This window comes from Lissotriton vulgaris, chromosome 4_1, assembly GCF_964263255.1.
Source record: "Lissotriton vulgaris chromosome 4_1, aLisVul1.2, whole genome shotgun sequence".
NCBI classification, from domain to species: Eukaryota; Metazoa; Chordata; class Amphibia; order Caudata; family Salamandridae; genus Lissotriton; species Lissotriton vulgaris.
The window spans coordinates 20514156-20533739 of record NC_141691.1 but is presented as its reverse complement, the minus strand read 5'-3'; positions in this window follow the sequence as shown (position 1 = coordinate 20533739).

Below are 19584 nucleotides of genomic sequence, written 5' to 3'. Positions count from 1 at the left end.
AAGGACTCCACAGATTGGGGTCATTATAGAACATCTCTTAAATTGTACAAAAACTATATTTTATCAGCAAAAGCAGAGTACTACAAATCCCGAATCAATAACGCAGAGAATGTACAGAAAGAAACCTTTAAGATCTTAAACGAACTGAGCAAGAAAGAAGGAAAAGTAGAATCTCCGATAGATGGTAACATCTTTCAACACTACTTTCTTGATAAGGTAAAAACTATTCTTTCTGACATTCAGAACTCTTCCAGCAGCCACTCTCTACCTTCATTTTCCCATCCTCAAACCCCCTCTTCTGAGCACACCTTCCTTAAATTTCCTTTGATTGATTCTACAGTTTTAGGTCAACTTATAAATCGTACTAAGTCAGGCTCGCCAGCAGACCCATGTCCTCCTAGCATCTTCCGCCTGGCGCTTCCTACTTTAGAGAATAATTTTATCTCCCTATTGAATAAATCACTAGATATTGGCCAGCTCCCCTCTAGTTTCAAAGAAGCACGATTTAGGCCCCTAATAAAAAAGCTGGGGGCTGATCCCACTAACTTAAAAAATTATAGGCCTATATCCCAGCTGCCTTTTCTGTCCAAAATTTAGAAACAACATGTCCTGAGATCTCTCTCAGTATTTCTGGAGTCACACCATCTACTTCATGAGTGGCAAGCAGGGTTTCGGGCGCACCATAGCACTGAATTAGTGATACTTTCAGTGCTGGATGAGCTCAGAGGTATGGCTGACAGTAAAACGCCGAGTGCCCTGATACTATTAGATCTGTCAGCGGCATTCGATACTGTCAGCCATACCCTGCTTCTGGACAGATTGGCCGCATTTGGGATAAAAGACACAGCCTATAATTGGCTAAAATCCTTTCTTTCTGGGAGAACTCGGAGGATTCAAATGGGGGACTGTGTATCAGACTTGGGTGCTCTGAAGTGTGGAGTCCCCCAGGGATCTGCTTTGTACCCACTCCTTTTTAATCTTTATCTGCAGCCCTTAATCAGCTCCTTGGTAAGCATGGGTTGTAAAACTTTTAATTACTCTGACGATACTCAGTTGTTACTGAGCATCAATAATACAGCTTGCGCACAGACCTATGCCCAAAAAATCCTTAGATACACAGTGTGCTGGATGACAGCAAATTTGTTGAAGATCAACCCAGACAAGATGGAGGTCCTGGTGGTCTCCACTGAGGCTTCTCCTTGGAGCGATCTGTTTTGGCTCCAAGAGCTTGGCCCCACCCCGAAACCTTGCCCTAAGGTAAAAATTCTAGGTATAACAATTTACCATGAACTGTCAATGGCTAGTCAGATTTCATCTGTGGTTGGGACCTGTACTAACTTAATTAGACAGCTATGTAAGCTAGTCCCCCTTCTTTCCTCTTCCACGCTTCGCACCATTGTCTCCACCACAATAATTTCAAGACTAGACTCTGGGAACGCCCTGTATTTGGGTCTGCCCAAATCTTTGATCAACAGGTTTCAAGTTGTCTTGAATGACGCAGCCAGGCTGATTTTCAGGCTACCTAGATGGACTCAATTGCAAAAACAACAAGTGATGGACTGAATGTGGATCAATGTCACACACCCCCCCAGTCAAAAGATCTGGGCCCAAATCCATCGTTTTTTTTGCACTCCACACCACCCTGGGTTAGACAATGGCGATATGCTAATCAGCTCTGACCCTGTTGCCCCATGGGAACAGTCCAGTCCGAACTACAAAAGCCATGTCCTTCCCAGAACGGAATCAAGCATCCGAGGACCGGACCGGTTTCGAGGTAACACCTCTCATCAGCCCGGCTAGCTTGACTCCAGTGGTGTGGAGTGCCTGGGACCCACGTCTGGGCATCCCCAGCGCACTTAGGGCGGCAATTGCAAAAACAACAAGTGATGGACTGAATGTGGATCAATGTCACACACTCCCCCAGTCAAAAGATCTGGGCCCAAATCCATCGTTTTTTTGCACTCCACACCACCCTGGGTTAGACAATGGCAATATGCAAATCAGCTCTGACCCTGTTGCCCCATGGGAACAGTCCAGTCCGAACTACAAAAGCCATGTCCTTCCCAGAACGGAATCAAGCATCCGAGGACCGGACCGGTTTCGAGGTAACACCTCTCATCAGCCCGGCTAGCTTGACTCCAGTGGTGTGGAGTGCCTGGGACCCACGTCTGGGCATCCCCAGCGCACTTAGGGCGGCAATTGCAAAAACAACAAGTGATGGACTGAATGTGGATCAATGTCACACACTCCCCCAGTCAAAAGATCTGGGCCCAAATCCATCGTTTTTTTGCACTCCACACCACCCTGGGTTAGACAATGGCGATATGCAAATCAGCTCTGACCCTGTTGCCCCATGGGAACAGTCCAGTCCGAACTACAAAAGCCATGTCCTTCCCAGAACGGAATCAAGCATCCGAGGACCGGACCGGTTTCGAGGTAACACCTCTCATCAGCCCGGCTAGCTTGACTCCAGTGATGTGGAGTGCCTGGGACCCACGTCTGGGCATCCCCAGCGCACTTAGGGCGGCAATTGCAAAAACAACAAGTGATGGACTGAATGTGGATCAATGTCACACACTCCCCCAGTCAAAAGATCTGGGCCCAAATCCATCGTTTTTTTGCACTCCACACCACCCTGGGTTAGACAATGGCGATATGCAAATCAGCTCTGACCCTGTTGCCCCATGGGAACAGTCCAGTCCGAACTACAAAAGCCATGTCCTTCCCAGAACGGAATCAAGCATCCGAGGACCGGACCGGTTTCGAGGTAACACCTCTCATCAGCCCGGCTAGCTTGACTCCAGTGGTGTGGAGTGCCTGGGACCCACGTCTGGGCATCCCCAGCGCACTTAGGGCGGCAATTGCAAAAACAACAAGTGATGGACTGAATGTTGATCAATGTCACACACTCCCCCAGTCAAAAGATCTGGGCCCAAATCCATCGTTTTTTTGCACTCCACACCACCCTGGGTTAGACAATGGCGATATGCAAATCAGCTCTGACCCTGTTGCCCCATGGGAACAGTCCAGTCCGAACTACAAAAGCCATGTCCTTCCCAGAACGGAATCAAGCATCCGAGGACCGGACCGGTTTCGAGGTAACACCTCTCATCAGCCCGGCTAGCTTGACTCCAGTGGTGTGGAGTGCCTGGGACCCACGTCTGGGCATCCCCAGCGCACTTAGGGCGGCAATTGCAAAAACAACAAGTGATGGACTGAATGTGGATCAATGTCACACACTCCCCCAGTCAAAAGATCTGGGCCCAAATCCATCAATTTTTTGCACTCCACACCACCCTGGGTTAGACAATGGCGATATGCAAATCAGCTCTGACCCTGTTGCCCCATGGGAACAGTCCAGTCCGAACTACAAAAGCCATGTCCTAGTAGCGCTTATAAGGGGCTTAGTGTTCCAGTGCGCCTGAGCTTGACAGAACAAATTTCTCCCCCTCCTGAGGCGGAAGCCCGGAGGTCTACTCCTTCCACTTTGCACTTTTTAGATTGCGCGTTTTAAATTTGGCTTGACTTAATAAGCTGTTACGCTAGCTTGATTTAATAAGCTTTTACTCTCTTTACCTTGCGCTTGTGACCTCTCCCCCCTCCCTTCGCCACAGGACCGCTCTCGGACGAGTATTGACACCGAGAGCAGGTTTCTGGTTGGCGTGTGACTGACGGCCGCCATATTGGGTTGGGCTATTGCGGGTGACGCGCTCTAGTAGCGCTTAAAAGGGGCTTAGTGTGCCCGTGCGCCTGATCTTGACAGAGCAAATTTCTTCCCCTCCTGAGGCGGAAGCCGGGAGGTCTACTCCTTTCACTTTGCACTTTTTAGATTGCGTGTTTTAAATTTGGCTTGACTTAATAAGCTGTTACGCTAGCTTGATTTAATAAGCTTTACTGTGTTTACCTTGCGCTTGTGACCTCTCCCCCCTCCCTTCGCCACAGGACCGCTCTCGGCTGAGTATTGACGCCGAGAGCTGGTTCCTGGTTGGCGTGTGACTGACGGCCGCCATATTGGGTTGGGCTATTGCGGGTGACGCGCTCTAGTAGTGCTTAAAAGGGGACGGCCATGCCTCCGCGCAGCGGACGCGTACAGCGGACGCGGCGGACCTGCGCAGGAGTCGTGCCAGAGTCCTGCCCGTGTGCGCCCGTCCGTGCACAACCGGGCACACGGGCCTCTCCCCCTGAGTGTCGACTGATGTATTCATCTGGTGAGCTACACCGGCTAGATTCTAGTAATCCTATCTTAACCCCTACCACTTTGACCAAGCTAAAAGAGACTGGCATTCTATATACTAATAGGCATGCGCCTGCAACTCACTCCTGTTTGAAACTAACTAGAATGAACACTAGATCGTTACAAAAACACCACCTTGAAATTTTCACTTTCCTTCAGAATGAAGACATAGATGTCCTAACTCCCACAGAAACGTGGATGAGAGATAGCTCCCTACCTGACATCATAGCCGCCCTCCCCAATGAATATGATGCTATGTGGAATAATCGCGTAGATAATGCTCGAGGACATGGTGTAGCAATTCTTTTTTAAAATACATTTAACTGTTACAAAATTAATGGCAGAAACAGTCGATTTAGCTGACTTACTTGGGGTGAAAATTACATTGAGGAACACCTGCCTTGCTGTTCTTACAGTTTATTGCCCCCCAAAATCTACCCCCTTGTTTAATGATCTACTAACCCCCACTATTTCAGATGTCTGCACGCACTACCAAAAAGTTGTAATAACAGGAGATTTCAACGTCCATTGGGATAAAACGTCTAAAGATGTGGTAACTCGACATCTGGAAACCACTAAGACTACACTTGGACTCCGACAACCGCCCACTGGTCTATCAACTTCACACCATCAATTGCTTCATTTACTGTTTTATGTGAAGTATGATCCCTTAACCTAACTATCAGGAACTGTTGGTCCACCATACTGTATATGAATAATAAATACAGTGTTTTTGATTCATTGATTTTACTGTCACTTATTCTTCCTCACTACCTCATCCTCACCTGATCACTCACCTTCATCTTCCCTATCCCTCTTGGGGCACTGTACAACCAATTGTCCTTATTGATTTACTCTTGTGTATATTTAATATACCCAGTCTCGTTGTGATTAAAACAATGTGGACTCATTCAATGTGTTGTTAATTATTTGCTTTGATTGTTTAAACATTAATTTACACATACACTGGGACTCCTTACTCTCAGTACACTTGGACTCCAGCAATTGGTAGATGTACCCACGCATGATAAAGGTCATACTCTTGAACTCATCTGCACTTCAGACCTGGATGTTGTTCTAACGGATGTCCTACCCTGTACATGGTCAGACCATTACTTGATAAACTGCGACATCCCAATTGATGGATATCTGTCTCAATCACTACCCTTAAAATTTAAGAAAGTACGCCAATTGAAAAAAATTGACTCAGGAACACTGACTGACACCCTCCGCAAAAATAATCTACAGCTACATGATACGTCTGGAGATTTAGATCATGAACTCGCAAATGTGATGCAAAATCCTAGTCAGGCCATTGATTTAATTGCTCCTGAAAGAAACCAAAAGATAAGTAGAGCAGTGAAAGGAGCCCCATGGTTTAACCCTTCCATGATAGAACACAAAATACATTTACGCCACTTAGAAAGACGCTGGAGGAAAACAAAGGACTCCACAGATAGGGATCATTATAGAACATCTCTTAAATTGTACAAAAACTATATTTTATCAGCAAAAGCAGAGTACTACAAATCCCGAATCAATAACGCAGAGAATGTACAGAAAGAAACCTTTAAGATCTTAAATGAACTGAGCAAGAAAGAAGGAAAAGTAGAATCTCCGATAGATTGTAACATCTTTCAACACTACTTTCTTGATAAGGTAAAAACTATTCTTTCTGACATTCAGAACTCTTCCAGCAGCCACTCTCTACCTTCATTTTCCCATCCTCAAACCCCCTCTTCTGAGCACACCTTCCTTAAATTTCCTTTGATTGATTCTACAGTTTTAGGTCAACTTATAAATCGTACTAAGTCAGGCTCGCCAGCAGACCCATGTCCTCCTAGCATCTTCCGCCTGGCGCTTCCTACTTTAGAGAATAATTTTATCTCCCTATTGAATAAATCACTAGATATTGGCCAGCTCCCCTCTAGTTTCAAAGAAGCACGATTTAGGCCCCTAATAAAAAAGCTGGGGGCTGATCCCACTAACTTAAAAAATTATAGGCCTATATCCCAGCTGCCTTTTCTGTCCAAAATTTTGAAACAACATGTCCTGAGATCTCTCTCAGTATTTCTGGAGTCACACCATCTACTTCATGAGTGGCAAGCAGGGTTTCGGGCGCACCATAGCACTGAATTAGTGATACTTTCAGTGCTGGATGAGCTCAGAGGTATGGCTGACAGTAAAACGCCGAGTGCCCTGATACTATTAGATCTGTCAGCGGCATTCGATACTGTCAGCCATACCCTGCTTCTGGACAGATTGGCCGCATTTGGGATAAAAGACACAGCCTATAATTGGCTAAAATCCTTTCTTTCTGGGAGAACTCGGAGGATTCAAATGGGGGACTGTGTATCAGACTTGGGTGCTCTGAAGTGTGGAGTCCCCCAGGGATCTGCTTTGTACCCACTCCTTTTTAATCTTTATCTGCAGCCCTTAATCAGCTCCTTGGTAAGCATGGGTTGTAAAACTTTTAATTACTCTGACGATACTCAGTTGTTACTGAGCATCAATAATACAGCTTGCGCACAGACCTATGCCCAAAAAATCCTTAGATACACAGTGTGCTGGATGACAGCAAATTTGTTGAAGATCAACCCAGACAAGATGGAGGTCCTGGTGGTCTCCACTGAGGCTTCTCCTTGGAGCGATCTGTTTTGGCTCCAAGAGCTTGGCCCCACCCCGAAACCTTGCCCTAAGGTAAAAATTCTAGGTATAACAATTTACCATGAACTGTCAATGGCTAGTCAGATTTCATCTGTGGTTGGGACCTGTACTAACTTAATTAGACAGCTATGTAAGCTAGTCCCCCTTCTTTCCTCTTCCACGCTTCGCACCATTGTCTCCACCACAATAATTTCAAGACTAGACTCTGGGAACGCCCTGTATTTGGGTCTGCCCAAATCTTTGATCAACAGGTTTCAAGTTGTCTTGAATGACGCAGCCAGGCTGATTTTCAGGCTACCTAGATGGACTCAATTGCAAAAACAACAAGTGATGGACTGAATGTGGATCAATGTCACACACCCCCCCAGTCAAAAGATCTGGGCCCAAATCCATCGTTTTTTTGCACTCCACACCACCCTGGGTTAGACAATGGCGATATGCTAATCAGCTCTGACCCTGTTGCCCCATGGGAACAGTCCAGTCCGAACTACAAAAGCCATGTCCTTCCCAGAACGGAATCAAGCATCCGAGGACCGGACCGGTTTCGAGGTAACACCTCTCATCAGCCCGGCTAGCTTGACTCCAGTGGTGTGGAGTGCCTGGGACCCACGTCTGGGCATCCCCAGCGCACTTAGGGCGGCAATTGCAAAAACAACAAGTGATGGACTGAATGTGGATCAATGTCACACACTCCCCCAGTCAAAAGATCTGGGCCCAAATCCATCGTTTTTTTGCACTCCACACCACCCTGGGTTAGACAATGGCAATATGCAAATCAGCTCTGACCCTGTTGCCCCATGGGAACAGTCCAGTCCGAACTACAAAAGCCATGTCCTTCCCAGAACGGAATCAAGCATCCGAGGACCGGACCGGTTTCGAGGTAACACCTCTCATCAGCCCGGCTAGCTTGACTCCAGTGGTGTGGAGTGCCTGGGACCCACGTCTGGGCATCCCCAGCGCACTTAGGGCGGCAATTGCAAAAACAACAAGTGATGGACTGAATGTGGATCAATGTCACACACTCCCCCAGTCAAAAGATCTGGGCCCAAATCCATCGTTTTTTTGCACTCCACACCACCCTGGGTTAGACAATGGCGATATGCAAATCAGCTCTGACCCTGTTGCCCCATGGGAACAGTCCAGTCCGAACTACAAAAGCCATGTCCTTCCCAGAACGGAATCAAGCATCCGAGGACCGGACCGGTTTCGAGGTAACACCTCTCATCAGCCCGGCTAGCTTGACTCCAGTGATGTGGAGTGCCTGGGACCCACGTCTGGGCATCCCCAGCGCACTTAGGGCGGCAATTGCAAAAACAACAAGTGATGGACTGAATGTGGATCAATGTCACACACTCCCCCAGTCAAAAGATCTGGGCCCAAATCCATCGTTTTTTTGCACTCCACACCACCCTGGGTTAGACAATGGCGATATGCAAATCAGCTCTGACCCTGTTGCCCCATGGGAACAGTCCAGTCCGAACTACAAAAGCCATGTCCTTCCCAGAACGGAATCAAGCATCCGAGGACCGGACCGGTTTCGAGGTAACACCTCTCATCAGCCCGGCTAGCTTGACTCCAGTGGTGTGGAGTGCCTGGGACCCACGTCTGGGCATCCCCAGCGCACTTAGGGCGGCAATTGCAAAAACAACAAGTGATGGACTGAATGTGGATCAATGTCACACACTCCCCCAGTCAAAAGATCTGGGCCCAAATCCATCGTTTTTTTGCACTCCACACCACCCTGGGTTAGACAATGGCGATATGCAAATCAGCTCTGACCCTGTTGCCCCATGGGACCAGTCCAGTCCGAACTACAAAAGCCATGTCCTTCCCAGAACGGAATCAAGCATCCGAGGACCGGACCGGTTTCGAGGTAACACCTCTCATCAGCCCGGCTAGCTTGACTCCAGTGGTGTGGAGTGCCTGGGACCCACGTCTGGGCATCCCCAGCGCACTTAGGGCGGCAATTGCAAAAACAACAAGTGATGGACTGAATGTTGATCAATGTCACACACTCCCCCAGTCAAAAGATCTGGGCCCAAATCCATCGTTTTTTTGCACTCCACACCACCCTGGGTTAGACAATGGCGATATGCAAATCAGCTCTGACCCTGTTGCCCCATGGGAACAGTCCAGTCCGAACTACAAAAGCCATGTCCTTCCCAGAACGGAATCAAGCATCCGAGGACCGGACCGGTTTCGAGGTAACACCTCTCATCAGCCCGGCTAGCTTGACTCCAGTGGTGTGGAGTGCCTGGGACCCACGTCTGGGCATCCCCAGCGCACTTAGGGCGGCAATTGCAAAAACAACAAGTGATGGACTGAATGTGGATCAATGTCACACACTCCCCCAGTCAAAAGATCTGGGCCCAAATCCATCAATTTTTTGCACTCCACACCACCCTGGGTTAGACAATGGCGATATGCAAATCAGCTCTGACCCTGTTGCCCCATGGGAACAGTCCAGTCCGAACTACAAAAGCCATGTCCTAGTAGCGCTTATAAGGGGCTTAGTGTTCCAGTGCGCCTGAGCTTGACAGAACAAATTTCTCCCCCTCCTGAGGCGGAAGCCCGGAGGTCTACTCCTTCCACTTTGCACTTTTTAGATTGCGCGTTTTAAATTTGGCTTGACTTAATAAGCTGTTACGCTAGCTTGATTTAATAAGCTTTTACTCTCTTTACCTTGCGCTTGTGACCTCTCCCCCCTCCCTTCGCCACAGGACCGCTCTCGGACGAGTATTGACACCGAGAGCAGGTTTCTGGTTGGCGTGTGACTGACGGCCGCCATATTGGGTTGGGCTATTGCGGGTGACGCGCTCTAGTAGCGCTTAAAAGGGGCTTAGTGTGCCCGTGCGCCTGATCTTGACAGAGCAAATTTCTTCCCCTCCTGAGGCGGAAGCCGGGAGGTCTACTCCTTTCACTTTGCACTTTTTAGATTGCGTGTTTTAAATTTGGCTTGACTTAATAAGCTGTTACGCTAGCTTGATTTAATAAGCTTTACTGTGTTTACCTTGCGCTTGTGACCTCTCCCCCCTCCCTTCGCCACAGGACCGCTCTCGGCTGAGTATTGACGCCGAGAGCTGGTTCCTGGTTGGCGTGTGACTGACGGCCGCCATATTGGGTTGGGCTATTGCGGGTGACGCGCTCTAGTAGTGCTTAAAAGGGGACGGCCATGCCTCCGCGCAGCGGACGCGTACAGCGGACGCGGCGGACCTGCGCAGGAGTCGTGCCAGAGTCCTGCCCGTGTGCGCCCGTCCGCGCACAACCGGGCACACGGGCCTCTCCCCCTGAGTGTCGACTGATGTATTCATCTGGTGAGCTACACCGGCTAGATTCTAGTAATCCTATCTTAACCCCTACCACTTTGACCAAGCTAAAAGAGACTGGCATTCTATATACTAATAGGCATGCGCCTGCAACTCACTCCTGTTTGAAACTAACTAGAATGAACACTAGATCGTTACAAAAACACCACCTTGAAATTTTCACTTTCCTTCAGAATGAAGACATAGATGTCCTAACTCCCACAGAAACGTGGATGAGAGATAGCTCCCTACCTGACATCATAGCCGCCCTCCCCAATGAATATGATGCTATGTGGAATAATCGCGTAGATAATGCTCGAGGACATGGTGTAGCAATTCTTTTTTAAAATACATTTAACTGTTACAAAATTAATGGCAGAAACAGTCGATTTAGCTGACTTACTTGGGGTGAAAATTACATTGAGGAACACCTGCCTTGCTGTTCTTACAGTTTATTGCCCCCCAAAATCTACCCCCTTGTTTAATGATCTACTAACCCCCACTATTTCAGATGTCTGCACGCACTACCAAAAAGTTGTAATAACAGGAGATTTCAACGTCCATTGGGATAAAACGTCTAAAGATGTGGTAACTCGACATCTGGAAACCACTAAGACTACACTTGGACTCCGACAACCGCCCACTGGTCTATCAACTTCACACCATCAATTGCTTCATTTACTGTTTTATGTGAAGTATGATCCCTTAACCTAACTATCAGGAACTGTTGGTCCACCATACTGTATATGAATAATAAATACAGTGTTTTTGATTCATTGATTTTACTGTCACTTATTCTTCCTCACTACCTCATCCTCACCTGATCACTCACCTTCATCTTCCCTATCCCTCTTGGGGCACTGTACAACCAATTGTCCTTATTGATTTACTCTTGTGTATATTTAATATACCCAGTCTCGTTGTGATTAAAACAATGTGGACTCATTCAATGTGTTGTTAATTATTTGCTTTGATTGTTTAAACATTAATTTACACATACACTGGGACTCCTTACTCTCAGTACACTTGGACTCCAGCAATTGGTAGATGTACCCACGCATGATAAAGGTCATACTCTTGAACTCATCTGCACTTCAGACCTGGATGTTGTTCTAACGGATGTCCTACCCTGTACATGGTCAGACCATTACTTGATAAACTGCGACATCCCAATTGATGGATATCTGTCTCAATCACTACCCTTAAAATTTAAGAAAGTACGCCAATTGAAAAAAATTGACTCAGGAACACTGACTGACACCCTCCGCAAAAATAATCTACAGCTACATGATACGTCTGGAGATTTAGATCATGAACTCGCAAATGTGATGCAAAATCCTAGTCAGGCCATTGATTTAATTGCTCCTGAAAGAAACCAAAAGATAAGTAGAGCAGTGAAAGGAGCCCCATGGTTTAACCCTTCCATGATAGAACACAAAATACATTTACGCCACTTAGAAAGACGCTGGAGGAAAACAAAGGACTCCACAGATAGGGATCATTATAGAACATCTCTTAAATTGTACAAAAACTATATTTTATCAGCAAAAGCAGAGTACTACAAATCCCGAATCAATAACGCAGAGAATGTACAGAAAGAAACCTTTAAGATCTTAAATGAACTGAGCAAGAAAGAAGGAAAAGTAGAATCTCCGATAGATTGTAACATCTTTCAACACTACTTTCTTGATAAGGTAAAAACTATTCTTTCTGACATTCAGAACTCTTCCAGCAGCCACTCTCTACCTTCATTTTCCCATCCTCAAACCCCCTCTTCTGAGCACACCTTCCTTAAATTTCCTTTGATTGATTCTACAGTTTTAGGTCAACTTATAAATCGTACTAAGTCAGGCTCGCCAGCAGACCCATGTCCTCCTAGCATCTTCCGCCTGGCGCTTCCTACTTTAGAGAATAATTTTATCTCCCTATTGAATAAATCACTAGATATTGGCCAGCTCCCCTCTAGTTTCAAAGAAGCACGATTTAGGCCCCTAATAAAAAAGCTGGGGGCTGATCCCACTAACTTAAAAAATTATAGGCCTATATCCCAGCTGCCTTTTCTGTCCAAAATTTTGAAACAACATGTCCTGAGATCTCTCTCAGTATTTCTGGAGTCACACCATCTACTTCATGAGTGGCAAGCAGGGTTTCGGGCGCACCATAGCACTGAATTAGTGATACTTTCAGTGCTGGATGAGCTCAGAGGTATGGCTGACAGTAAAACGCCGAGTGCCCTGATACTATTAGATCTGTCAGCGGCATTCGATACTGTCAGCCATACCCTGCTTCTGGACAGATTGGCCGCATTTGGGATAAAAGACACAGCCTATAATTGGCTAAAATCCTTTCTTTCTGGGAGAACTCGGAGGATTCAAATGGGGGACTGTGTATCAGACTTGGGTGCTCTGAAGTGTGGAGTCCCCCAGGGATCTGCTTTGTACCCACTCCTTTTTAATCTTTATCTGCAGCCCTTAATCAGCTCCTTGGTAAGCATGGGTTGTAAAACTTTTAATTACTCTGACGATACTCAGTTGTTACTGAGCATCAATAATACAGCTTGCGCACAGACCTATGCCCAAAAAATCCTTAGATACACAGTGTGCTGGATGACAGCAAATTTGTTGAAGATCAACCCAGACAAGATGGAGGTCCTGGTGGTCTCCACTGAGGCTTCTCCTTGGAGCGATCTGTTTTGGCTCCAAGAGCTTGGCCCCACCCCGAAACCTTGCCCTAAGGTAAAAATTCTAGGTATAACAATTTACCATGAACTGTCAATGGCTAGTCAGATTTCATCTGTGGTTGGGACCTGTACTAACTTAATTAGACAGCTATGTAAGCGAGTCCCCCTTCTTTCCTCTTCCACGCTTCGCACCATTGTCTCCACCACAATAATTTCAAGACTAGACTCTGGGAACGCCCTGTATTTGGGTCTGCCCAAATCTTTGATCAACAGGTTTCAAGTTGTCTTGAATGACGCAGCCAGGCTGATTTTCAGGCTACCTAGATGGACTCAATTGCAAAAACAACAAGTGATGGACTGAATGTGGATCAATGTCACACACCCCCCCAGTCAAAAGATCTGGGCCCAAATCCATCGTTTTTTTGCACTCCACACCACCCTGGGTTAGACAATGGCGATATGCTAATCAGCTCTGACCCTGTTGCCCCATGGGAACAGTCCAGTCCGAACTACAAAAGCCATGTCCTTCCCAGAACGGAATCAAGCATCCGAGGACCGGACCGGTTTCGAGGTAACGCCTCTCATCAGCCCGGCTAGCTTGACTCCAGTGGTGTGGAGTGCCTGGGACCCACGTCTGGGCATCCCCAGCGCACTTAGGGCGGCAATTGCAAAAACAACAAGTGATGGACTGAATGTGGATCAATGTCACACACTCCCCCAGTCAAAAGATCTGGGCCCAAATCCATCGTTTTTTTGCACTCCACACCACCCTGGGTTAGACAATGGCGATATGCAAATCAGCTCTGACCCTGTTGCCCCATGGGAACAGTCCAGTCCGAACTACAAAAGCCATGTCCTTCCCAGAACGGAATCAAGCATCCGAGGACCGGACCGGTTTCGAGGTAACACCTCTCATCAGCCCGGCTAGCTTGACTCCAGTGGTGTGGAGTGCCTGGGACCCACGTCTGGGCATCCCCAGCGCACTTAGGGCGGCAATTGCAAAAACAACAAGTGATGGACTGAATGTGGATCAATGTCACACACTCCCCCAGTCAAAAGATCTGGGCCCAAATCCATCGTTTTTTTGCACTCCACACCACCCTGGGTTAGACAATGGCAATATGCAAATCAGCTCTGACCCTGTTGCCCCATGGGAACAGTCCAGTCCGAACTACAAAAGCCATGTCCTTCCCAGAACGGAATCAAGCATCCGAGGACCGGACCGGTTTCGAGGTAACACCTCTCATCAGCCCGGCTAGCTTGACTCCAGTGGTGTGGAGTGCCTGGGACCCACGTCTGGGCATCCCCAGCGCACTTAGGGCGGCAATTGCAAAAACAACAAGTGATGGACTGAATGTGGATCAATGTCACACACTCCCCCAGTCAAAAGATCTGGGCCCAAATCCATCGTTTTTTTGCACTCCACACCACCCTGGGTTAGACAATGGCGATATGCAAATCAGCTCTGACCCTGTTGCCCCATGGGAACAGTCCAGTCCGAACTACAAAAGCCATGTCCTTCCCAGAACGGAATCAAGCATCCGAGGACCGGACCGGTTTCGAGGTAACACCTCTCATCAGCCCGGCTAGCTTGACTCCAGTGATGTGGAGTGCCTGGGACCCACGTCTGGGCATCCCCAGCGCACTTAGGGCGGCAATTGCAAAAACAACAAGTGATGGACTGAATGTGGATCAATGTCACACACTCCCCCAGTCAAAAGATCTGGGCCCAAATCCATCGTTTTTTTGCACTCCACACCACCCTGGGTTAGACAATGGCGATATGCAAATCAGCTCTGACCCTGTTGCCCCATGGGAACAGTCCAGTCCGAACTACAAAAGCCATGTCCTTCCCAGAACGGAATCAAGCATCCGAGGACCGGACCGGTTTCGAGGTAACACCTCTCATCAGCCCGGCTAGCTTGACTCCAGTGGTGTGGAGTGCCTGGGACCCACGTCTGGGCATCCCCAGCGCACTTAGGGCGGCAATTGCAAAAACAACAAGTGATGGACTGAATGTGGATCAATGTCACACACTCCCCCAGTCAAAAGATCTGGGCCCAAATCCATCGTTTTTTTGCACTCCACACCACCCTGGGTTAGACAATGGCGATATGCAAATCAGCTCTGACCCTGTTGCCCCATGGGACCAGTCCAGTCCGAACTACAAAAGCCATGTCCTTCCCAGAACGGAATCAAGCATCCGAGGACCGGACCGGTTTCGAGGTAACACCTCTCATCAGCCCGGCTAGCTTGACTCCAGTGGTGTGGAGTGCCTGGGACCCACGTCTGGGCATCCCCAGCGCACTTAGGGCGGCAATTGCAAAAACAACAAGTGATGGACTGAATGTTGATCAATGTCACACACTCCCCCAGTCAAAAGATCTGGGCCCAAATCCATCGTTTTTTTGCACTCCACACCACCCTGGGTTAGACAATGGCGATATGCAAATCAGCTCTGACCCTGTTGCCCCATGGGAACAGTCCAGTCCGAACTACAAAAGCCATGTCCTTCCCAGAACGGAATCAAGCATCCGAGGACCGGACCGGTTTCGAGGTAACACCTCTCATCAGCCCGGCTAGCTTGACTCCAGTGGTGTGGAGTGCCTGGGACCCACGTCTGGGCATCCCCAGCGCACTTAGGGCGGCAATTGCAAAAACAACAAGTGATGGACTGAATGTGGATCAATGTCACACACTCCCCCAGTCAAAAGATCTGGGCCCAAATCCATCAATTTTTTGCACTCCACACCACCCTGGGTTAGACAATGGCGATATGCAAATCAGCTCTGACCCTGTTGCCCCATGGGAACAGTCCAGTCCGAACTACAAAAGCCATGTCCTAGTAGCGCTTATAAGGGGCTTAGTGTTCCAGTGCGCCTGAGCTTGACAGAACAAATTTCTCCCCCTCCTGAGGCGGAAGCCCGGAGGTCTACTCCTTCCACTTTGCACTTTTTAGATTGCGCGTTTTAAATTTGGCTTGACTTAATAAGCTGTTACGCTAGCTTGATTTAATAAGCTTTTACTCTCTTTACCTTGCGCTTGTGACCTCTCCCCCCTCCCTTCGCCACAGGACCGCTCTCGGACGAGTATTGACACCGAGAGCTGGTTTCTGGTTGGCGTGTGACTGACGGCCGCCATATTGGGTTGGGCTATTGCGGGTGACGCGCTCTAGTAGCGCTTAAAAGGGGCTTAGTGTGCCCGTGCGCCTGATCTTGACAGAGCAAATTTCTTCCCCTCCTGAGGCGGAAGCCGGGAGGTCTACTCCTTTCACTTTGCACTTTTTAGATTGCGTGTTTTAAATTTGGCTTGACTTAATAAGCTGTTACGCTAGCTTGATTTAATAAGCTTTACTGTGTTTACCTTGCGCTTGTGACCTCTCCCCCCTCCCTTCGCCACAGGACCGCTCTCGGCTGAGTATTGACGCCGAGAGCTGGTTCCTGGTTGGCGTGTGACTGACGGCCGCCATATTGGGTTGGGCTATTGCGGGTGACGCGCTCTAGTAGTGCTTAAAAGGGGACGGCCATGCCTCCGCGCAGCGGACGCGTACAGCGGACGCGGCGGACCTGCGCAGGAGTCGTGCCAGAGTCCTGCCCGTGTGCGCCCGTCCGCGCACAACCGGGCACACGGTCCTCTCCCCCTGAGTGTCGACTGATGTATTCATCTGGTGAGCTACACCGGCTAGATTCTAGTAATCCTATCTTAACCCCTACCACTTTGACCAAGCTAAAAGAGACTGGCATTCTATATACTAATAGGCATGCGCCTGCAACTCACTCCTGTTTGAAACTAACTAGAATGAACACTAGATCGTTACAAAAACACCACCTTGAAATTTTCACTTTCCTTCAGAATGAAGACATAGATGTCCTAACTCCCACAGAAACGTGGATGGGAGATAGCTCCCTACCTGACATCATAGCCGCCCTCCCCAATGAATATGATGCTATGTGGAATAATCGCGTAGATAATGCTCGAGGACATGGTGTAGCAATTCTTTTTTAAAATACATTTAACTGTTACAAAATTAATGGCAGAAACAGTCGATTTAGCTGACTTACTTGGGGTGAAAATTACATTGTGGAACACCTGCCTTGCTGTTCTTACAGTTTATTGCCCCCCAAAATCTACCCCCTTGTTTAATGATCTACTAACCCCCACTATTTCAGATGTCTGCACGCACTACCAAAAAGTTGTAATAACAGGAGATTTCAACGTCCATTGGGATAAAACGTCTAAAGATGTGGTAACTCGACATCTGGAAACCACTAAGACTACACTTGGACTCCGACAACCGCCCACTGGTCTATCAACTTCACACCATCAATTGCTTCATTTACTGTTTTATGTGAAGTATGATCCCTTAACCTAACTATCAGGAACTGTTGGTCCACCATACTGTATATGAATAATAAATACAGTGTTTTTGATTCATTGATTTTACTGTCACTTATTCTTCCTCACTACCTCATCCTCACCTGATCACTCACCTTCATCTTCCCTATCCCTCTTGGGGCACTGTACAACCAATTGTCCTTATTGATTTACTCTTGTGTATATTTAATATACCCAGTCTCGTTGTGATTAAAACAATGTGGACTCATTCAATGTGTTGTTAATTATTTGCTTTGATTGTTTAAACATTAATTTACACATACACTGGGACTCCTTACTCTCAGTACACTTGGACTCCAGCAATTGGTAGATGTACCCACGCATGATAAAGGTCATACTCTTGAACTCATCTGCACTTCAGACCTGGATGTTGTTCTAACGGATGTCCTACCCTGTACATGGTCAGACCATTACTTGATAAACTGCGACATCCCAATTGATGGATATCTGTCTCAATCACTACCCTTAAAATTTAAGAAAGTACGCCAATTGAAAAAAATTGACTCAGGAACACTGACTGACACCCTCCGCAAAAATAATCTACAGCTACATGATACGTCTGGAGATTTAGATCATGAACTCGCAAATGTGATGCAAAATCCTAGTCAGGCCATTGATTTAATTGCTCCTGAAAGAAACCAAAAGATAAGTAGAGCAGTGAAAGGAGCCCCATGGTTTAACCCTTCCATGATAGAACACAAAATAAAGTCACGCCACTTAGAAAGACGCTGGAGGAAAACAAAGGACTCCACAGATTGGGGTCATTATAGAACATCTCTTAAATTGTACAAAAACTATATTTTATCAGCAAAAGCAGAGTACTACAAATCCCGAATCAATAACGCAGAGAATGTACAGAAAGAAACCTTTAAGATCTTAAATGAACTGAGCAAGAAAGAAGGAAAAGTAGAATCTCCGATAGATTGTAACATCTTTCAACACTACTTTCTTGATAAGGTAAAAACTATTCTTTCTGACATTCAGAACTCTTCCAGCAGCCACTCTCTACCTTCATTTTCCCATCCTCAAACCCCCTCTTCTGAGCACACCTTCCTTAAATTTCCTTTGATTGATTCTACAGTTTTAGGTCAACTTATAAATCGTACTAAGTCAGGCTCGCCAGCAGACCCATGTCCTCCTAGCATCTTTCGCCTGGCGCTTCCTACTTTAGAGAATAATTTTATCTCCCTATTGAATAAATCACTAGATATTGGCCAGCTCCCCTCTAGTTTCAAAGAAGCACGATTTAGGCCCCTAATAAAAAAGCTGGGGGCTGATCCCACTAACTTAAAAAATTATAGGCCTATATCCCAGCTGCCTTTTCTGTCCAAAATTTAGAAACAACATGTCCTGAGATCTCTCTCAGTATTTCTGGAGTCACACCATCTACTTCATGAGTGGCAAGCAGGGTTTCGGGCGCACCATAGCACTGAATTAGTGATACTTTCAGTGCTGGATGAGCTCAGAGGTATGGCTGACAGTAAAACGCCGAGTGCCCTGATACTATTAGATCTGTCAGCGGCATTCGATACTGTCAGCCATACCCTGCTTCTGGACAGATTGGCCGCATTTGGGATAAAAGACACAGCCTATAATTGGCTAAAATCCTTTCTTTCTGGGAGAACTCGGAGGATTCAAATGGGGGACTGTGTATCAGACTTGGGTGCTCTGAAGTGTGGAGTCCCCCAGGGATCTGCTTTGTACCCACTCCTTTTTAATCTTTATCTGCAGCCCTTAATCAGCTCCTTGGTAAGCATGGGTTGTAAAACTTTTAATTACTCTGACGATACTCAGTTGTTACTGAGCATCAATAATACAGCTTGCGCACAGACCTATGCCCAAAAAATCCTTAGATACACAGTGTGCTGGATGACAGCAAATTTGTTGAAGATCAACCCAGACAAGATGGAGGTCCTGGTGGTCTCCACTGAGGCTTCTCCTTGGAGCGATCTGTTTTGGCTCCAAGAGCTTGGCCCCACCCCGAAACCTTGCCCTAAGGTAAAAATTCTAGGTATAACAATTTACCATGAACTGTCAATGGCTAGTCAGATTTCATCTGTGGTTGGGACCTGTACTAACTTAATTAGACAGCTATGTAAGCTAGTCCCCCTTCTTTCCTCTTCCACGCTTCGCACCATTGTCTCCACCACAATAATTTCAAGACTAGACTCTGGGAACGCCCTGTATTTGGGTCTGCCCAAATCTTTGATCAACAGGTTTCAAGTTGTCTTGAATGACGCAGCCAGGCTGATTTTCAGGCTACCTAGATGGACTCAATTGCAAAAACAACAAGTGATGGACTG